Source organism: Protopterus annectens, chromosome 14.part0 (assembly GCF_019279795.1).
Source record: "Protopterus annectens isolate FY-2018-M chromosome 14.part0, PAN1.0, whole genome shotgun sequence".
In the NCBI taxonomy this organism is placed as follows: Eukaryota; Metazoa; Chordata; order Ceratodontiformes; family Protopteridae; genus Protopterus; species Protopterus annectens.
The window spans coordinates 927,747,376-927,766,443 of record NC_056748.1 but is presented as its reverse complement, the minus strand read 5'-3'; positions in this window follow the sequence as shown (position 1 = coordinate 927,766,443).

Sequence of the window (19,068 nt, the reverse complement as noted above, 5' to 3'; positions counted from 1 at the left end):
AGTGGGAAGAGTTAGGGGGATAGAGGTGATATTGAAGATAGAAGGTAGAGAAATGAAGAAACAGAAGGAAATATAAGGGAGTGAGAAGAAGGGGAGGAGAATCAATGAGGAAGATTCTGGGTACGCAGAGGGAGAAAATGTAAAAAATAAGTTGCGATAGAGGGTTAAGTAAGGAAGAAAAGGAAATAGGCAGAGGAAGTTGTCAACCAGGACTAGAGCATGAACAGATCCAGTTGCTGCCTAGGAAATTTTTCAGTAGTTTTTTGAAATGAGAAGTGTGGGGCATAGTTAAAATGGTCTGAAGGATGGCATTTCATTTTTTGACAATATAGTTTGAATAGATAGTTGCCAACTCTATTGTGGGATTTAGTAACATGTAGGAGAGATATGGAGGAGGATCGGAGGTCCTTATTATTATTATTGTAGGGTTGAAGTATGAGATGAGGAGCAGGAATTTTATCAGGCTGGTATATGAGTTGATGTGCAAAGGAGAGTTGAGTGTATGTTAGTTGGTGGAGTAATTCAAGGCAATGCAGTTGCCGTAAGGCAAAGCGGTGGAGAGTTGGTGGCAAATCTTGCAATTTTATTGTAATGGGTGTCCAGTTTTTTTACACTTATCTTACTTAGGTTTGCAAAGATGGGGGATGCATATAGGAGTAAGGAGAGAAGATCTGTTCTGGCTATGTCTTGTCTTGTGGTATTTGAAAGGAAAGGCTTAATTCTGTATAGACAACTTAGTCTAATATTACATTTTTTGATGGGATGTGCTGAGTGTTATTATAAATAATAAAGCCTAATAATTTTGTGTGGGATACAGTTGATATTAAGATGAGCTTGGTAATATTAATGAAATAGATAAAGATTATAGAAGGGTTGGTATGAACAATATTAGAGGTGTGACTGGCTGTGCAGAGCTGCTACCATTACTATTACTGTCTATTTTAGTATTACAGCCATTGCTACGTTTGCTATGCTTCCATGCCCAAACACACATAACAGGTCAAAGAGAAATTCAGATTTAGAACTCAAAAAATGCATCAGAAGTGTATAGGACACGTAGGCATAAGCCATAAAGAGGAAATGTTGTATATCATGATTTAATAACTATTGCTGGTGAAATGAAATACTTTTGCATCCATTGCTCTGAATTTATTCATTTAAAATGTGTGACATACTTCCCTAGTTAAGAATACTTGTGAATAAAGAGAATGCAGAATGCACTAGCTGTGATGCTAAAAATACATGAAGGAAAGGTGATAATGTAAATATATAGCTCGAAATGTATGAGGCATGGAAGTACCCAACCCCCCCACCACCAGGAAACCGTATTCAATGTTTCCCCAACCAATATTTCTTTCAGATAGCAGTATTAATGCTATAGTTTTTTGATGAGGAATGGTTCCAAGAAACACATCAGTGAACTGTCCTAAATATTCTCCCAGCCTTCCCTTCAAAGCATTTGTTTTAAGCAATGACAGTATAAGGGGACCCATTCAGGGACCTTGCCTAATCTGAAAGGTACATTTATCTTATCAAACGTTAACACATAAAGTATTCACAAAACTGGAATAGTTTTATAAAAGTAAATTCATGGGTTTAATTTCATAATTAATGACATATAATAGAGCTTATATTGATTTTTTAATGCATAAGCAAGTCACTCACATAATATTCACATAATATTCACATAATATTCTGAAGCAAGCATCAAATCCTTATAGTACATCACTGCTCTAATTATTCTATGAAATGAGGAAAAAAATAACTTTGCATTACATGGCGTGTACTGACTGTTTTCCAAAACTGGTGAAAATATAAGCTTGTTTTGCACCTTTCTGATGTCATAAAGATGCCTAGCTAACTTTATTATGTACTTTTAATAGCTGTTAAGATCAGTTATGCAGATGCAACACACATGGCAGCCAGCAAAGAACAGCAGCTGAAGCATTTCGACAGCTTTGAAGCTGTTTGTGATTCATAAGTATGCTTTGCTTTTGCTCAGTGTCCGAGTGGCAGTGCTGTGAGCGGTACAGATTTCAAAGCTGTATATGCTTGATGCTCTTTTACTTTTCTCGTTTGCTAAAGCTCCATATAATACAAATAATTATGATCTGGAAGCACAAATCTGTTAATATTTTCTTGAAGTGGATTCTAGAAATTAACCATTTGAGCTTTGTGTTTCAGATGAATTTCTTGAATCCATTTCTCAACACACACAGGAACAAATAAGTTATTATAAGTCACCCAGCCATAATTCTCTGTTAGATGTTTTTGAAATAAATGTCAAGAAATTCTTCCTGGCAGAGAAACTCTAGAGGTAAGCTTCTTGACATCCATTTCTCAAACAATCTGTTTATGATAGAAGACGCTGTCATAACCTTACATTCAAAATAATTTCTGTTAAAGTAGGCTATCAATAAATAGTGCTAATATACCATGCAGTATACTAGCAGTCGTAAAAACATGATATCTTTTCAACTACTATATACAAAGACTTTGGCAAAAAAACGTTTTAGCAAACAGCAAGGCAGAAGGTCTAGCATATACTCTGTCTTGTTTTATACTAAATTGTGTGTATCCAAGGAGATCCAAATATTAATTTGAGATCACTGTTGTCTTCTGATGTTATTTCTATTATTAGTAACAGCACAGCTCTTAGTGCTGTTTCGTGATCAGGGTTTTGTTATATCAATAGCACAACTATGATCTAATTGTTACACTAGTGGTAAAACAGTGGTTTGAATATTCATTTTACTTTTCATTTTTGAAATTTATTTAATCGCTACTCTATGAATGCAAGGAGAAAGCATCCTCTTTAAGTATCAGGATTCACAAAACATTAGAAGGGGTGTCCACTAAATGCAAGCTTGGATGAAGTCCTTCTCAGTTATACCATTACAAAAAAAAAAAAAAATAAAGGCTAGAGCAGCACTTCTGGTCAACCAGACAGCATGTTTAAGTGTCAAACATGAAGGAAATCTAGAGAGTTGTGTATGGCTTTGAACAGAGTCTCTATGCAGATACAGTCACAATGGCGGTATTGAGGCCGTCCTGAAATGAGGGAGAAATATGGAACAATATATACATCAAAGCTATATGAACAAAAATAACTTTATATAAACATACACACATTCATACACAATATCTATATATTTATCAATATATAAAGTGCCTTTTTTAGGCAAGGTTCAAACGACAAACTCACCACTGGAACAGGAACAGGCAAGCAAAACCTGAGGGTAATGCTACTCAAGGCTAGAAGTTTAAATCTCAAAATGCACTCCCTTGAGGCACTCCTTAAAATGGAGAACACTGATAACTGTGCAGTGACTGAGACCTGGTTCAAGGCTCCAGAGACCACCCCTGCATTACCAGGCTATCACTCATACCACACTTTTCGGCCATCTAACCTAGACCGGAACACTAAAGGCAGAGGTGTGTCCATATTTATTAAGGATATCCACACCTCAAGGCTAGTTGCTCAGCTTAATGCACCCAAGGTTATCCAAGTGCAACTAACTCTGGGCAAAACTGCAATCCAAATTGTAGCTTTGTACAGATCCCCCACCATGCCTCAGGATTCCCATTCCTCTTTTCTTTATATACTGGAAAATATTAGGGTTCAACCAAACTCCCTAATAATGGGCGATTTCAACTACCCCACCACTGAGAAAACTCCTCATGTACCAACTCCTTCGATCAAAGTTTTCCTGGAATTCATAAATTCCAATGCCCTGGATCAACTTCACACCCCCACCAGGGGCAACAATATACTAGACCTAGTCATTACCAACATGACTGACCGGTGTTCCACACCTGGAGTCATCTCCTCATTGGTCAGAGCCGACCATAAGCTAATCACCCTTGATATCCACATCCCACCCCCACCCCCCATTAAGGAAACCACAGTAAAAGATTTCTCCAAAGCCAACTTCATGCTTCTTAATACAGAAGTGGCGAACTTCATGACACCCATGCAGATGGACAATGCAGTTACGACTGATGAATCCCACACAAATGCACTCTATAAGCACTTACACAAGTGCATTGATCATGCTATCCCAAGCAGAACCAAGATGCTATCCTCCAAAAAAAGGAAGCAAATCTGGTGGTCCCCTGCCATAAACAAACTCTACAACAGAAGGAAGAAACTGTTGCAAAATAGAGTAAAATCCCATGAGTGGAGGAGCTCCCTGGTCAGCCTCAGTAAGAAGCTGAGATCTGTTATAAGATCCTCCAATGCTAGCTATGAAAACAAAATCACTACTGATTCTAGGGACAACCACAAAGCATTCTATAGCTATGTCAAGAATCTCAATGGCAACACACAGATCTGCTCTGAGTTACAGCACAATGCGAAAATTATAGAACCAAATGATATTGCCAACATCCTGACAGGTTCAGTGCTAACTTTACCCCCCTCTCACCCCCTACAGGGACCATATATGTGCAGGAAGAATGCAGAGTCCCTGTAATCACAACTACGCAGGTAAAAGCTGCACTCTCTAAATCCAAAAACACAGCATTCATGAGACTGGACAACATCCCAGGCTGTGTTCTACATGAACTTCAGAACGAACTGGCTCCCCACCTAAGCACCATATTCAATCATAGCCTCAAGTCAGGCTTTCTGCCCACTGAATGGCACACAGCAACAGTTATCCCACTCCACAAAAGGAGAGCCACCACTTATCCTGGGAACTATCGTCCTATTAACCTGATGAGCCTGGTCTGTAAGGCCATGGAACTTATCACAGAACTAATAAACAAAGACATTGGTAACCTCCAAACTATGGACCCCACCCAGTTCGGGTTTGTGAAAGGCAGATCATGCCTCCTGAACCTGATCTACTTCTTTGAGGCAGTCACCAAAGCCGTAGAGAAAAGTAAGGTGGATCACACAGCCTATCTTGACCCCACCAAGGCTTTGACACCATCTCCCATTCTGGAATTATAGCTAAACTCAATAAACTATTTATAAATCCCTACATCACAAGATGGGTTGCCAAATGGCTCACTGACAGAACCCACACTGTAAACGTTGCAGACTCCAAATCTGACTTCAAACCAGTGACAAATGGAGTACCACAGGGTTCAGTCCTGAGACCTCTCCTGTCTGGTATCTACTTCTCTGATTACTACAAACTAGGAGCCATAGTCGAGTTCCCAAATGATGTGGACATCCTACAGAAGGGCCTCACTGAGACAGATGCATGATGCATGATGTCAGAGACATGGCCTCAAGCTCAATGCCAAAAAGTGCATTGCCATCCCCTTTGGTAAAAACTCCGTACCCATGAACTACCACATAGGTGGCAGTCTACTTAACGTCAAATGTGTGATAAGAGACCTTGGGACCCAGGTGGACAGTAGTCTCTCCTTTGATAATCACATTGCCACAGTAGTCAGGAAATCCTTCTACGTGGCACACTTCATCACAAAAGGGTTCTCATCCAGGAAAAAAGAGGTAATTGTTCCTCTCTACTCAACACTCATTAGACCCATTATAGAGTACAACTCCCCTTTTGGAATGTACCTCACAAGACATCTGCAGCAGCTGGAAAGGCCAAAGAAGTACCTCACAAAGAGGATTACTGGCCTCAAACAGATGCCTTACACTGACCATCTCAAAAAACTCCAGCTTTACTCCATAGCATATTGCCTACTCTGAGGTGATCTCTACCAAACATATAAAGCTATGTTAAACCCAGAGCTGTTGGACATGTTACACCTAAAGAAATCCCAATGCCTCTGAGCTACACGCTCTAGGGATCGAAACCTTGTCACCACAATAAACAGTACATGCTGGAGGGATAGATTCTTGTCCCAGAGGCTTCAAATACTCTGGAACAAGCTACCCAACTATGTCAAGCAAAGTTCCTCATTAGCATTCTTTAAGAAAAATCTTGATGAGTGAATGGGAAATAGGAAATACACCCCGGTGATCACATTTGTGGCTCAGCTCAACAGGGTCACAGGAAAATAACTTTCTTGGGTGGCGTAAGCCAGGGAACCTTGTTGGCTAGGCTTACTTAGGCCCTTGGGCTGATAGCCAAGTACCTACCTATGAGTTTATATTGTGTATATACACATTATATATGGATATACTAAATTTAGTCAAAATACCTAAATGTCAGTATTACTAGCCTCAACAAAACAAATGTCAACATGTCAACACACATGCAATGAAGAATACCCTGGGTGAATGCAAATAAAATAATAAAAAAAAAGTTTAGAACATACTTGTATACAGTGGAAAAGCCCTCCTGCAACCTCTACACCCTGCAAATGATATATATACTTACTCCAAAGTCATACAATACTGGGAAGAGGGCATATTCCCCAACCCAGGGGGTTACACAGTCTCACATATCTGATGACCATCTGTTTTGTTGAACAAAGTGCATAGACCAAACAAATGTCAACTTTAAACTTTGTCAATTAAATATATATATATATATATATATATATATATATATATATATATATATATATATAGGTGTCATTTAATTTATAGACTTTACCTTTCATTGGACCTGAAATAAACATGACCACTTCCATGAAAAACTACTATTCTGAAACCTCAGTATGCCGAACTACAAAACACCGACATAACTATTTAAAAATTATACACACAACAACACATATTCTCTGATTTTTGCAAGGAGGCATGCAACCCTGCACTACACACACTCCCTGCAAATTATGCATACCACCTCCGAGATTGCACTACAGTGACAACAAGGGTAGATTTCCTAATCCTTACTGTAGTGCAATCTCCATTTAAAAGCTATGAGCACTGTAAAACTACTTTTCCACAATGTGAATATTTGTAAACCTACCTGCATATCCACCATGCAACAAAACTGGTATGGTGTACAAGAAGGTACAGAAACAGTGTATAATTGTACGTCTCTCACTACCAGCATCACTGTAAATATTTCACTGAAATGAAATTCGGTATAATGACATTTCATTTTTTGTACAGTGGTCTCAGTTTTTTCAGGTTCAATGAAAGGTGAATTTGATAAATGAAATGGGACCCATATATATATATATATATATATATATATATATATATATATATATGTGTGTGTATATATATATATATTGTTTTGGTGTGTGTATATGTCTTTCTGCGTCTCCCTCTCTTTCTCTCTCATTTGAAATATCCAACTTTTTTTTTTTTACCTTGTTTTGCAGGCTTAAGAAACTGAACTGTCTTGGTTGTGGTACAGTGGGGACTTGGAATCTGCCCTTTCCCTGCTGTTGTGCAATCCCGGAGTTGGTATATACAACTAGCAGGGAACGGGGAGGGGGGGTGTGCAAGGGGCTATAAAAACTTATGTATAACATATATGTGTATTTATACACACACACACACACACACACACACACACATATATATATATATATATATATATATATATATATATACAGATAGATAGCTATTGATTAGATAGCTAAACATATTATGGATATTTAATTTTATAAATATATGGTTGCCAGGTTCATAAGTTCACAGACTGTTGAGAACTCAGTCACATCACTGAGTACTGGTGGAACACTAACAATATGCCCAATTTAGTAGACTTTCTTTACATATCCTCTGCTTGATATGCAAGGGCAGCTTATTCCAGAAATAAAGGATATGTCAAATCAGATATCTGTCACACCATCTAGTACTGTTGTTGTGTTACTATAGACTTAAGTGTCTAATGCTAGTGTTTGCTTTACCATTGGCTCTGTTTAGGTGAAGGAGTGCAAGAACTACTCCATTGTTCATAACATGTAACCCCTAACAAATATCACCCTTCAGGAGTCTATGACACAGAGTAGAAAGACAGGAGTTTTAGTGTGTCACAGTAGCTAGGGGTACTGAGAACTAAGATTTTTTTCTGGTAAGGAAACATTTAGGTCTTTAAGTTATTCATGAGGTATGTGCAGAGTGAATGCATTATATTCAATGATGGGTGAAATAAGTGAATGAATAAAGTTGGACTATAACTTCTTTGGGCCATCAGAAGATGCCACAAAAGGTAAGTTGTGAAAAATAAAAGTAGAATGATTTTCGAACCACCACAGAGACATAGTGGCAAAAGGACAGTCTGTAATCAACAAAAGTACCCAAGCCATTGATGAGTGTGTCAAATGTAAGTGGAATGTTATCTGCATAGCGAGTAGTACCAATGCTAGATTAACCAAAGGAAATGATGCTGCATTTCTTCCTGTTGATGGGAAGCTCTTAATTAATACACCAAGCATTTTTCTGATCCAGCCCTTGTTGGAGAATCTGAGTATGAGAATAAGATTTTATAACCACCCCAGTCTGCAATCATAACCAAGCTTAATTAGCCACAGTACCTTGGTTATCAGCTTTTATGTCAGGTAACTCTATAACAATGTGGTAGGGGCCAAGGACAGAACCATTTGGAATACCACTGATGACATTGTCCTCTCTAGAGCAAATACTCTTCACCTTAACAGTATGGGTGCTGTCAGATAGGCCATGTTGAGTTGAATGAGCTTATCAATACTACTATCATGGACAATAGCGTCAAAGGTCTAGGTAAGAACTGCGGACTGTATGCCCTTTACCCATGGCCTCAGTAGCCCTTTCAAAGATCTCAGACAGGCTGACAATGCATGGTCTTCCTTTTACAAAGCCAAAGCGGAGTGGAGCTGAAAACATAACATTACCCATCTCATTATTTATTAGGTCAGCTGGAACACATTCAGTATCCTTGCAAACGGTACAAGAGAGACTAACAAGCCTATATTTCCCAGGGTCGATAGAGGGATCAGCTTTATGTACGGATACCCAACTGCCATTCTCCTCACCTCAGGGAAATAAGCAGTAGAAAGATCCGGCTTGAAGAACTGATGGGTGGGTTTTGATAGGTAGGACTTTACATTTCTCAGTTGATATGCAGCGACACTGGCAGGACACATGGAAGTAGGATTTTTAGTTTAGGTACATGCCAAAAGAACTTCTTTCATGGGGGGGGGTGAAGGAGGACTAGAGGGGACTGAGGGCATGGTCAGCACCGTGGTTAGAGTGAAGCTGAAAGACAATATGTCGACAAACATGTTAGCAATGTCCTTTGGGTTAGAGAAGGAGATGATACTAGAAATATTAGAAATACGTTCAGTAAAGGATTTTTGGCGTTCTTTAAAGTTCCTAACGTATATGTAGATAAGAATGGCGTATTTTAGTCAACTAGCAATCAAAATGCCGGAGTCTATTCATACTTTTCTTTGCCAGTCAATGAAGGTACAGCAAGGTGTCTATTAATTGATAGAATGGAACTCAATGCATATGTCAGGGGTTGACTAGATATATAATCACACACACACACACACACACACACATATATATATATATATATATATATATATATATATATTTGTATGCATCCATCTACAAACCCTTTTTCCCATTTTTACACATGGGTCGGAGTGTCACTTCAACAGTGATAATCATCTAGAGTCAAGGTTTACATCTCAGAGTGGCTAGCCCTATCATGGTAGTTCTTCTACACAACACATTCAACCACACACTCACACCTATGGCCAGTTTTGAGTGTCCAGTCCACCTAGTGCATGCCACTGGAATGTGGGAGGAAAACAGGGCACCCAGAGGAAACCCACATGAACACAGAGAAGACATGCAGACTCCACACAGAAGGCACCCCAGTCCAGAATCGAACAAAGGACCCTCTCATTGTGAGACATCTACAGTATCTGCTCCACCACTGTAGATTTTTACCTGTGCACAAATATATACATACATACATATGTACATACATACACACACACGGTATTTACAAAGTCTAAAGGAGTAAATGTTTCAGAAAGAAGAAGGAACAGAAAAATAAAGTTATATGATATGCAGAAAGAGACCATGTGAAGAAGTGTTTGATAAACAACAGTACAATAGATGCATGGAACCTTATCCATTAGGATTTAGAGTGCTTAAAAGCATTAAAACGTAATACATAGCAGAGACATAAGCCAATTTATTCATTAAATCCTGCATGCCTTGTGTGACAACTCAAATCACCCACTGAATTAATACATAAATAACACGTTGTCAAATGTTTATTTAACAGCTATAGATCAGGATAGGCTGATGAGTCCAAAAGTTCTCATCTGTCATTAAATGTTATGTTTCTACAACTGGCAAAATTCTTACTGAAGTGGGTAACTTTTTTTCCAAACACTGCAGTTGTCTTATACATTCAAGTAATACACTACAGCACCAGCATTTTCTATTTATTTTATCCTCACATTTAAAAGTTATCTATCAATCTTTTCATCCACCAGTAAAAAGCAAGCAAACAGGGTAGGTAACTGCAGTGTACAACCAGCAAAATCAGTGTTTTATTACAGCGATGCACTGTAACACATTGTTCATAAAAATAATCCATCCATATACAATTAGTACAATGCATAAGTAAAGCTGATGTAAGCGATAATGAAGTATTTTTTAAGGACTGTTAGTGTTTTTTTTCAGACATCCATGAACTCCATTTCTCTTCGTGTTATTAGTGATTTGTAACAGATGGATATAGCATTATCATGTGGAAATAAAAAGTTAATTGAAATCCAGTCACTACTCCAAACAAAATGGCAACCTAACTTTCAGAGCTCTAGCCCATGGAGACATTTATAATACAGAAATGTGTACCTGTCTAAAGAACTGAAGACAAGAGATACAGATGGACAGGCAAGGAGTACTTCTAACCATGAAACTTTATAGCAAGGAAGAAAGAAACAACATACAGAAAAAACTGAGGCACATTTTAGCTGTTTTGTGATGAGATCACACAAGATTCAAGTCACGTGAAGCAGATACTAGATGTATAGCAAGTTCAAAGGAATGTAAATGTGCCTAAAGCCCATAAAAGTCTAAAGAGAATTAAAAACTGAATCTCAGAGTTTACACAGGAGATTCTAGTACCTAAAATGGAGCCAGAAGCTGTAAGTTGAAAGCAAAGAACACAGGGAACAAGTAAGTACACTTATCTGGCTACTTAGTACACTTGTAAAGGAGCTGAAAGCATTTTTAAAGTAAAAGTACTTAAGAGGTTGTGTCAGTGTAAAGTAGCACCCAAACTGACAGAATTTAAAGAACTTTGTAAATAAGGGAGATACAGCTGAAACATATGATATGCATATGTCTTATCATCAGCTAGAAACAAACGTGATTTCCTCAATGGCTAATAATATAAAGCATTTTCAAAATTATATGGGTGTATTCATAAAAGGCTTCTAGTACAAGAACATTAAATATGAGCTACACTGAAGAGGTACTAACTCTGCTATGCCATTACCAGCCACCCACATGTTCTGGTAGAAGTAATACATGCAACATGGAAGAGGCACTAACTCTGGTATGCCATTACCAGCCACCCACATGTTCTGATAGAAGTAATACATGCTACACTGATGAGGTACTAACTCTGCTATGCCATTACCAGCCATCCACATGTTCTGATAGAAGTAATACATGCTACACTGAAGAGGTACTAATTCTGGTATGCCATTGCCAGCCACCCACATGTTCTGGTAGAAGTAATACATGCTACACTGAAGAGGTACTAACTCTGCTATGCCATTACCAGCCATCCACATGTTCTGATAGAAGTAATACATGCTACACTGAAGAGGTACTAATTCTGGTATGCCATTGCCAGCCACCCACATGTTCTGGTAGAAGTAATACATGCTACACTGAAGAGGTACTAACTCTGCTATGCCATTACCAGCCACCCACATGTTCTGGTAGAAGTAATACATGCTACACTGAAGAGTTACTAACTCTGGTATGCAATTACCAGCCGCCCACATGTTCTGGTAGAAATAATACATGCAACATGGAAGAGGCACTAACTCTGGTACGCCATTACCAGCCACCCACATGTTCTGGTAGAAGTAATACATGCTACACTGAAGAGTTACTAACACTGGTATGCCACTACCAGCCATCCACATGTTCTTGTAGAAGTAATACATGCTACACTGAAGAGGTACTAACTCTGGTATGCCATTACCAGCCACCCACATGCTCTCGTAGAAGTAATGCATGGTGATAATGTTGATACCATTGGAGGCTAAGGCTTTCCTGGGATTGAGGTTTGTAATGGATAAGACCAAATCCGTGGGATTGGACAGCCTGACAGAGATTGGGGAAATAATATATTTCTAAACCAAAATGGTCAGTCAGGTTACGTCTCCTGCAAAGTCACCATCAAATGAGAGAGAGGGAGAGATGCTGAAGCAGAACAAGGAAGGAGAGATGAGCAAATAAATCAGAACTGCATAGGTGGGCAGGAAACGGAATGAGCAGCTAAAAGAAGTACAGAAGATGAGGCTACAAATTAACACTGGGATGAGTACACAAAAGTTATAATTTACAAATGCAAAGGCATCAAAAACAGTCTATGAAGGTAACAAGAGGAAGGAAACAACAAAATGCCGAGGCGGACTGAACGGTTAATTTAGAAGTGGCCATATCACTTATCCTAGAAAGTAATTGTTTTTCATGTTTAAAAGGCCATGTGCAGTCCAAAATATGTGATGAATATGTTTGATGAAGGAATGGAAGTCCAAATTGCTTATTTGTGTTCATTTTATTATATGTCTCTGCTCTATTTAAAAATTCTTTATAGTTCATTACCTCTGGTTTGTTGTACTTAGCTCTTTTGATTTTAATTTGACACTTGAAGCCCATTAGCATCTTGTTTCTCCTACAAATATGAGGAGGGCATTTCAGTATGAGGAAGAATGAGAGTACAAAAGTTATGGTGATTATATCCGAACAGTTCCAAACCCACATTACATCTCAGAGACTGGTACCTAAGAGGTGTTCACATTCAATGCCTGCAACTCAGATAACCTCAGAATCTTCACTCCTACAATTCAAAAAAAAGCTTAAAACCCATCTCAATACTCTCTGGCAATGTCCCTGTTCCAAACCTGATTAACCACTATCATTTACCCTTCTCTTACATCACTATCCTTAACCGCTTTTTAATAAGGCGGCTCACCTTTGTAACTGACCTATGTTTTTTTTTATATGCTGCTGTTATTTTTTTCCCAAGATGTGATGTATCTTTATATTGTATTTAGAACTCAGCTATCTTCCTTTTTTGCATTAACAATGTTCATATGTCTGTTATGTACCTGGAGCTTTTCTCCCCGGACCTCCGCTGAAAATGGACATGTATCCAGTCGGACTCTCCCGGTTAACAAATGTAAAATAAAATAAATAAATAATAAATAAATAAATAAACTCCAGTATAAGCAAATCAAAGTAACCAAATACTGTTTACTCATAAACATGTTAATGTGATTATGGAACATAAAAGAATACTAGATGTTGTGTACATTTTCCTTCAGATTAACACAACTTTACGTCTATCAGTAAAAGAGTATTTTCCTGAAGTATATTAGAGTGTGGTAAAATTTACTGTGATGAAGCCAACTGCTATCTGTCCCTGGTGTATAACTGAAAACAGGCACTTATTTATAAATAAGGCATTCACCAATAATGAATTAGAGAAAGAAACCTACAAATGCGTAAGTGCTGAAGTTATCAGCTAAAACATGATTATAAGGACACAATATATATATCAAATTCTTAACATATTAGCAAATGTACCTTTACTGGAATTTAATGTAACTATAAAATGGATGAGACTAACACCAAAGTAAGCATATCAGAATGCAGATTTTTTTTTTAAAAACAAGAAACATATTTGTTGAATTATCTCTTATGACATAGCCAAGCATACATTTATATAAATAAAAACAAACCATATTGACACATTTTCAATTGCAAACATTATACATCACATATAATCTATATAGTCATTGCCAATCAAGTATTATATAGCTTATTCAAGTCTTGTCTTCTCTTAAGAATGCAAAACGTTGAGCTATAAATAATGACTGATACTGTTGTGGCATTTCTTAAAATCTAAATTAAAAAAAATGATGTTGGTATGTATTTAATAACAAAAAAATAAATAAATAAAATACATGAAAAACAAACATAAGAATTACAGGCAAAATGATATAATCGATCAAATTCAGTATAGCATTTATGCTCCTACAAATTCCAAATATATAACACTTGAAAATGCTTTAAAAAGGTCTGTCCAAAAGCCACCTCAAAAGTTGTTAAAATCAGGCTTTTTTCTTTCTTTATCCTCTGTGCAACAGCAGGTTTTATTGAAAGCACTAATGAGGATAAAATGTTTTGAAGACAGGAAAATTTGGTTTGTTTGTGTGTAATTGTTTAGTTGGGGAATAAGTTATATATGTTGATTATATTATTAAACAAGCACAACAATCTAGCTTAGATTACTTGATCAATGTATAAGAAAATATTGTCACACAATTACAAGGTATTTCTACCAGTGTCATAAAAATAGCCAAAATGTCATTAAAAATATAGCATCAAAATTATCAAATATATTTTGGGGGGCTCTGGACTATACAAAGTCTTGATAAATTATAGCAAACTTATTTTACAGTTGTGCTGAAAAATGTGAATAAAAGATTTCACCTCTGTGTAAAAGATTTTCACCTTCTTTCTCACAAAGAAGATATCTAATTTTAGGTTCTTCACCCCAAACTACCCCTTAACCTCTTAGAAAATGCCTACATGGAAGTATATACATAGACCCTAACAGAACAGGGAACAGTTGTTAAAAATGTTGTTTAGCCCTAAAGGTTGATTGGAAGCACATTTTCTATGATTATACTTTAAAGTTTGAATTTGGGAAAGATTTATAGTAGTTTATTCACTCACTATGGGTGGCTAAATGCCTATTAAAATATATATATATATATATATATATATATATATATATATATATGTTTGCATTAATATTTTTTACATTATATAATGATGTGATTCCTTCTTGCAAAACAAAAGCTCAATATCCTCTTCACTGCTACATTTTTTTAAAAATAAATAGAACAACTATTACAAGGAACTGGGGGAAACAGTTATCCCTTACTCTCAAAATTATGAAAACAATGGTGAACTATAAACTCTGACCTAAATTTACTTTGTTACTTCAGAAATACAGAAATATTGTTTTATAACATAATTTTGAGAAAAATTCTTATTTCTAATTTTAAGTACAATTCAGATTTTTAGAAATTACTTCTAATTCAATTAACATAAACAATATATGCCTTTTATGATTTCCTATTAGATCGTCGAAGACACATAATTTCGAATGTGCCTTTGCCGAATTAAAATAACAAAACCTGAAAACAGCGAAGGGGCATATGAGCGAATTCTTTCCCTGGGAAAGAAATTGCTTGCCTGCCTCTAGTAGTGTGCTGTTTTGTAAACTGTAGTGTGATCTTGGAGTTGGTATATTTAGTTAGGGGGGTGTGGAGGGCACAGCCCACCCCACTTTGTTTTGTGTGTAGTGATATATATATATATATATATATATATATATATATATATATATATATATATATATTTTTTTTTTTTGGGAAAGGAATCGCTCATATGTAGTTTCACTTTTTTCAGATTTTGTTTTTATGGGTTCGATGAAGACGCATTCGAAGTAATGTAATGTGTAAAGTGTGTGTAAAGTAATGTGTCTTTGATGTTGTGATATAGACCCACCTTGTACATATTGTAGATAATTGAATTGTAGGTTGGTTCAGGCTTTTATTATAATTTTTTTATTTGAGACTCAGTATTCTGTGTAAATATTAAGCATTAAGTGTTATGTAACATGACGTCACACACACACACACACACACACACACACACACACACACACACACACACACACACACATTTCTGAAGACATGACTTAATGTTTATATGGCTTACTTTTTTATGTTTTCTTTATTTAAATTTAGCATTGCAGTATACTGATCTGAGGACCCTGCTCTCACACCCATTTAATAAATAAATAAATAAATACAAGTCTGTGCTGCCACAGAATAAGATACACTTGCCTCTGCACGAAAACAAAGTATTCGCACTATCTGTAAACTAGTAGAAGTTTTATATGACTATATTTAGTAAGTCTGGGCATGGGGAAAAGCCCTACTGCATACAATTTGTGTACTCTGAGTAGCATGCCTATTGTTTTACGTTCAGAAATGTCTGACCAATCTGACTATAAGAGACTTGTGTACTGTGCACTCTGACATGTTTTGAATACATAGGCGTGGTTGCATGCAGTATCTGCTAGGGAACACTCAGAGAATCTCTGCAGGAGGAGAAGGAGAATCAAATGGTAAACTGAGACCCTAAGGAACTGATAGTGAGAAAAGCAAGAAAGGAGGTGTAAGGAGGTAAGAGGCAAAGCCAAGGGCTTTAGTACAATGGAATGGAAAAAGGGAGAACAGAAAACAAAAGTACAAAATAGATAAGAAAGACATACAAATATTCCATAGCTCAGATGATGAGCAAAGGGTCAGTGGCAGGTGATTCAAACGCTAAAAAAGGGAGGCCTGAGCAGGTTGAAACAAAGTAGAAGAAAAATAATTGGGTAAACAAGTGGGAAGAAAGACATAGCTATAAGAAGCACAAGTCTAGTTGATGGAAAAGAGGTAGTAGAGATAAGGAAATGATACCCAGTGTAAGTTTATAGAGACAACTGCACAGAGGGGGAGGCAAGGATGCTCACCTTGGTAAGCCTGTCATGGAACCACAATATAAAGAAAAGAAACAAGGGGAGGAAATCACAAACAAAGGAAAATGTGGAAGGGATCAAGTAACCAATATGATACATGAACACATTTATCAAACGTATGATGTTTTAGATAACTGCCTTTCCATCATAAATCACCGGAAAATTCACTGAAAACACATTTAATTCAATTAAGTTTCACAGAAAATTTTATACATAACAAATACCCTTTCAAAAGTTTTTTGTGTGCTAGCAGGGGACTTTGACCCCCACCCCCATCTACTTAAATATACTAACTCTACAGTCTCACAGCTGCAGAGAAAATCAGCACCACTGCAAACACTGATTCATTGCTAGTGCACAAAAACAAAGTTCAGTAGGCCCTGACAAGGTACACATTATTTTTTAGCCTAAGCTGCCTTATAGTGCCTATTATCCTAAAATCCAAAACCCCACCAGCAGTGATTGCCTGAAGTCTAAAACAGTTTTCTATCTGTTTTAGAAAAAATATATTTTGAATGATTCATGATTTGATGAAAAGGCCATTAAATGAAATGAACAATCAACTGTACTTAGAAGGATTTTGAAGATTCTGTATCCTGAAGTAAATGAAAATATATCTTTTGTTCAACTCAAATGATAAGTTATTCAAAGCTGCCAAGCAAATTTCAAGTTATTCAAAGCTACCAAGCAAATATATATATATATATATATATATATATATATATATATATATATACTCTCTTAAAAATATTGGTTGTTAGAATCATAAAGGATAAAATACCATGAGAAAAAGCTGAAAACAATTAAAGCTGATATGTAACAAACCTTGAAACTCAGCAATAACAACCATTTGTTTCAAATGAATAATAAAAACACACATCACACTAATTTACATATTTACAGGTGTGCCTGAGAACAAATGTGTAACACATCAGTTCTATTTTGAGAGTATATTCTTACATTCTTTTAGAGTTTATGTTAGTTCAAGAGATAATTTATTAACTGAGTTCAATTTGTGTAGAAGTCATTCAACCTTACACCACGGATAGATGTCAGTGTGACTCTGGATTAATGTCAGTTTCCAAGTTCCTGACTCTTTCTTTATAACTTTTTCTAGATGATACAAGAAATCTTTAAAGCTGAGGAGATGAGCAGTTCTTACAATTTCTCACAACAATTTTCCTTGCCATGACAAGAATAGTCCATGGGATATAATGCTGATCACTATTCATATTTAGTGGTAAAGGAGCATTAAATAAGCTCAAATTTCCTGAAATAAAAATTTACGTTTCCAGTTAGCTTTTAATTCTAAATTACATCTCCAACAAATTGTTTTGCTATCTTTGGTAATCTTAGTAATATTTTCACATTTAAAGAAAGCCCTGTGAAGACATTTCCACATAAAAAAATCAGTATTGAACAGGCAATGCCTTACTTATTGAATATAATGTTAAACTTTTATCTTTATCTAAAATATTTATTTTTCCTCTAATAACATATATTTACAGTAGTATTCATTTAGTTTCTATTTAACAGTTATTAATATTTTATATAAGTCAGATAATATATTTTCATGTTATTTAATATCATATATTCAGAATATTTATTTCTGTTGCTTTTAATCATATCATGAAATTTGCCTAATTCTTTGAATTATAACCCGATCATTCTGACTGTAAACAATTAAGATGAACGTGCAGAACATGCACCAACAATTACTAAGATAAAAATGCAGGGTAAGAACGTAAAGATGAGACATAGGGTGTTTCCCCACCTACCTGTTAAAAAGAAAAGAATTTAAGAAATGGGTATTGGAAACTATTTAAGAATTATTAGAGAAGATAGAAAGTGCTCCAGAAATTATAGCTACTGAGAATGATAAAATGAAAGTGGGGTTTAAAACTAGGATAGAAATAAAAGAAAAAAATATCTGGTTAAGAAGTAATAAAAAATATTTATAGGGGTGACAAAGGTTAAAGTATTACAGAATAAGTGGAATCTCACAGAATAAGAAGAGGTACAATCGCAAAGTGCTAAAGAGAAAATAACAAAGTACCTAGATAATATGCATGAATTATAAATGATTACTGTTAAGCAACCTTTTTTTGATAACAAGGGACACAGGTGGACAGTAGTCTCTCCTTTGATAATCACATCGACAAAGTAGTCAGGAAATCCTTCTACGTGGCACACCTCATCACAAAAGGTTTCTCATCCAGAAAAAAAGAGGTCATTTTTCCCCTCTACTCATCACTCATTAGACCCATTATAGAGTACAATGCCCCTTTTGGTATGTACCTCACAAGACATCTACAACAACTGGAAAGGCCACAGAAATACCTCACAAAGAGGATTACAGGCCTCAAACAGATGCCCTACGCAG